Genomic DNA, 4460 nt, shown 5'->3' with positions numbered 1-4460 from the left:
TAAATTATTATTAACTATTTAAAAAATTAAAATTTTAAAATGTTAATAACAAACTTTAACTCAATTTAATAAATTAATAATTGCTCTTAAATAAATAATCTTAATAGTTATAATTTTTTTTTAATATCTATAAGTTATTTTTTAATAATACTAATAATAATAATAATATAATTATTTTAAAATAATAAAAATAAAATAATATTAAAATAAATTAAAATTTATTAAATATATAAAAGGAAGATGGAAAATTTTTAAATATTGATTTTCTTTCAAAGTAAATATAGGTTTTGATTTTATTGTAATTGACCTTTTTAAATTAAAATTAGGGAATATGATAATATGTAATAATTATATTTAGTAATTATATATTGCAGTTGTTTAGAAAATAGTAAAAAAACTTAATGTTGATTTTATGAATGACAAGTATATTTAGTAATTAATATTTTTTTATCATTTAAATTTAAAGGATCAAAATAATTAAAAATTATATTTAAAAAATAAAATTATATAATAATTATATATTATAAATGTTTAAGAAATACAAAAAAAATTATCATTAATAAATTTAATTAAAAATTACTACTTGATATAAATGTGATAGATTTAAAATTTTATCTTCTCTTGAATTTATTTTATAAATATCTAGACTACCCAAGTGATAATATAACATGTATAAAATTAACATAGGTTAAATTTCTCATTTATCATAACTCAAATTAAAATTTATTAAATCTATAAAAGAGAGAGCAAAGTATTTAATTTTTATAGTATAATTTTAAATTATTTTATTAATTTTAGGATAGATAATTGTTAAATTTTTATAATTAAATGAAATAATTAAAAATTTAAGAAAAATTAAATAAGAAATTTATAAAATTATTAAAATATATCTAATATTTTTAATTAATTAATCATAAAAATTATGGTAACAATTGTAATAGTAAAGATATTTAATGATAATAGTAATGGTAATAATTACTTACACTAATTAGAATAATTATTAAATATAATAATTTCTATATGATAAATGTTACATGATAATACTAAAATTTAAAATGCCATGTGACCGTAGTCAGATAAAATCTTCTTATTTTATAATGTCACATAATAGTATTAAAATTTAGAATGTCACGTGACAACAAAAAGGGAAATCTCTCTACTTTATATATATATACATTTAAATTCATGCATTTATTATATATACTATAATTAATTTTTATAAATCTTGATAAAAATTTTATCGAATATGTATTAGATGCACTCATTTGCTTTTATTATTTAGAATCTATAGTTTTTTTTGATAATTTACTATTTTATAAATAATCATTAATACTTGGGTGACAAAATTTGTATTGCAATTTAAATATTCTATAAATAATCATAATAAAATTTTTTAAAAATGAATAAAATTATTTTCCCCCAAACCCAAGTTTGTAATATTATATGATTTCTTTTTTGGGGATAAAATTTCAAATTCCCTCAATTAAAAAATCTTTAAATTAATATATTAATTTTTAATGTTATATTTGTTAAAAGATTTTGAAGGCAAACGCTTAGTATGAGTCTCATTCATTCAATAAGAAGCATCATTGATTTGCTGTCAATTCAAACTCATTATGCCAAACCAATATGTGAAGAACACAGTATATGTTCAAATCTGAAATGTCATTGAGAAATTTTTCAAACCCTTGGTCAATATAAATATTTTTCTATACTTTTTTATTTTGATTTATATAAATATATAAAATTTAATTTATAGAATATTTAAAAAAAATGTAATTTATTATTTAAATTTAATTTTTTTTTCAATTGTTACACTCTTATTAAAATTAAAAATCAATACCTTACAGCTATAAAAATGACTCTAGTATGACTAAAGCTCATTAATTACAAGATTTAAATAATAAATATCATTATCATAATTATAACATAAATTAAATTTACAAATGTCTAGAGCCGATCATATTTAAAAATTGTATTTACAAAATATTTTATAAAATTCTTATAATTAATATAATCACTCATCTATTTAAATTCTGTTATAGTAATTTTAAGTGGTTCACTAGTCATAAATCCAGTTTCATTTTCTTCTTCATGCTGTATAGACATTGAAGTATTAAAAGTGCTAGAAATCAATTTACTTAGAGTTTTGAATATGCTTTAACTAGATTTTTAGTCTTGTATTCTCTTTGTTGTGTTCGAATCAAATAGGTCTTGTACCCTTCTAGAGGAGCATTTTCTTGCCATTACCCTTCTAGGATAAGAGGTTCTAAAGGTAGGGATAGGATACTAGAGCTGCAACCAGCAAGGCAGGAGAAGATGAAAAGGAGCACAATCATTTGGCATACCTTTCCACTTTATACATGTATAATGGTATCTACAAATGAATTCCGTGTCTACAAAAAGTTCAGGCATGGTTGTCTTGACATATCTCTTTACATTCCCTCACAATGATACATTCCTTTCGCTCTATACCTGAGAATCCTCCCTCCAGAGTATTGGGACCACCAAATATGCAACATAAATTTCAAATCCTTCCCACCTGGTTAGATTCCAATGTTGAAGTTCTATTCCTTAATGATAATGATCCCAATGTTTCATGAACATCAAAGTTCCAATAAACCAATGAAATGAAATCAGAAATCCTCTAGATTAGAAAAGATTTAGCTATAAGGATGAGCTTTGGAGTCATTTCAATTTCAAGACTGAAGTTTCGAGTTCAAACTCAGTGGAAACCAAATATCAATTGAAAAAAGGCGATTTGGATATCAATAATATCCATGTGGGTGTAACTTGTAAGACACCACTTTGCACAATGGCGCGGTGCTACCCTAAGTAGGCATCGTACCCATGCTAAGAAATGTGTGCTACTTTTCCCCTAATGTTCAAGTTCTTGTAAAAATGGTGTAAGAAAAGAAGATCAGAATTCATTGCTAGAATTAAGAAATGTGTGCTACTTTTCCCCTAATGTTCAAGTTCTTGTAAAAATGGTGTAAGAAAAGAAGATCAGAATTCATTGCTAGAATTTCTTTGCCATCCTAGTTACTGCCACGCTGAAAAATAGAACCAGTAATGAAGCACATAAATTCCAAATATGACTGATTCAACTAGACTATCTCACCACCAGACCATAATGCCACTGGTATGGAGCAAAAACGTTTCAATATGGATTCATTGAGGTTTTGAAATAGGAAATTACAAAAGATACTGTCATCACAAAGGCCACAAAGAACAAAATAAAGTTGTTAAAATCTAAACCATGATGTTGATGATTTTCACTCTTCCATTGCATCATTTCCTTCAGTAACTTCCTCTTTATCCTTCAATGGTGTAATCTTTGTTAAAAGGACCTCTGCAAACAAACAAACAAACAAAAAATATAAATAAATAATAACAAAAAGAAATTTAAGCAATTTATCACTAACTTGAAACTAATAAAGAACAACATATGTTTGACCATACTAAAACAATAACAATTCCAACATTCCAGTATTGAGAAGTGAAAAATGCAGTTCAATGACTTAGTTCATGTGCTGTTGATTTATCTGGTTTCCACAAGCACTGTTGATTTATCTGGTGTCCACAAAGCAAATGTGAAATGTACTAAAAGGCATCAATCCTCCCAGTCATAGAAAATGTCATGATATTTCAATTCACTTCATTATAAAGCAAAATACTGACAAGGTGTCATGCCCTTGCAGTTTGATCAACAGATAAGTGGTTAACTGATGTATGAGGTTGAGTCCAAAGAAGCCCGAGAGTTGGGTTAACAAAACCATACACATCCCTTATTAACATTTCTCTGTAAGCATAGATTTCAAAATATGTGCGATAGCAGAATTAAATCTAGAAGTGGCAGCAGAGAATGAATGAAAGCTTATTCATAAAACATAGAAAGAAATTAGATACTGACCTGTCTTCTTTGGAAAAGTGTACCCTCTTGAACTGATATAGGTACGTGGATTCGGTAAAATGTGGTTTCTCAAGTATTCCTTGTGTCCCTGTCCCAGCACACATTATGAGGAAAATTTTCATCAATTAGGGCTCCATTTATTTTGCGGAAAATAACTTATATATGAAAAATATTTTCTACTGAAATTGTTTTTTAAGGGTTGTAATGTTAAACTAATAGTATGTGTTTATATCATATATGTACAAATGTTTTCACATTTTAATAAGAGTGTCAAAGTTATGAAAGTTAATTTCCTTAAAATTGGTTTAATTTTTCCTTTGACCAAAAAAATAGTTTCCGTTGGCCATCTTCTGAGTGCCCAAATACTAGGAAATGTAGAAAATATTGATATTTTACTATCTTAATAATTTGTAGTTTTCATATTTCTTTTTTTTTTTAATGCTTTTTTTTAATATTAAATAAATCATATAAAAGAAGGTGCTTTAAAGCATGGAAAAATACGTAGTTTTCCTTTTGGTGCGGCTCTGAAAAGTTCAAACTAGCTTTA

General features: G+C 25.0%; 1 long non-coding RNA gene across 1 annotated transcript; it reads right to left on the bottom strand.

Annotated features, from left to right (window-relative positions):
* Positions 1-3145: 3145 nt before the first annotated feature.
* LOC131173828 (uncharacterized) lies at positions 3146-4004 on the bottom strand. The gene is made up of 2 exons (XR_009144152.1): positions 3914-4004; positions 3146-3352 (listed from the first exon to the last, which is right to left on the bottom strand). It is a non-coding gene; the product is annotated as an uncharacterized LOC131173828 (long non-coding RNA).
* Positions 4005-4460: the final 456 nt, after the last annotated feature.

The sequence above is a fragment of the Hevea brasiliensis genome, chromosome 15, assembly GCF_030052815.1.
Source record: "Hevea brasiliensis isolate MT/VB/25A 57/8 chromosome 15, ASM3005281v1, whole genome shotgun sequence".
NCBI lineage: Eukaryota > Viridiplantae > Streptophyta > Magnoliopsida > Malpighiales > Euphorbiaceae > Hevea > Hevea brasiliensis.
This window is presented reverse-complemented; position numbering and strand designations above follow the sequence as displayed.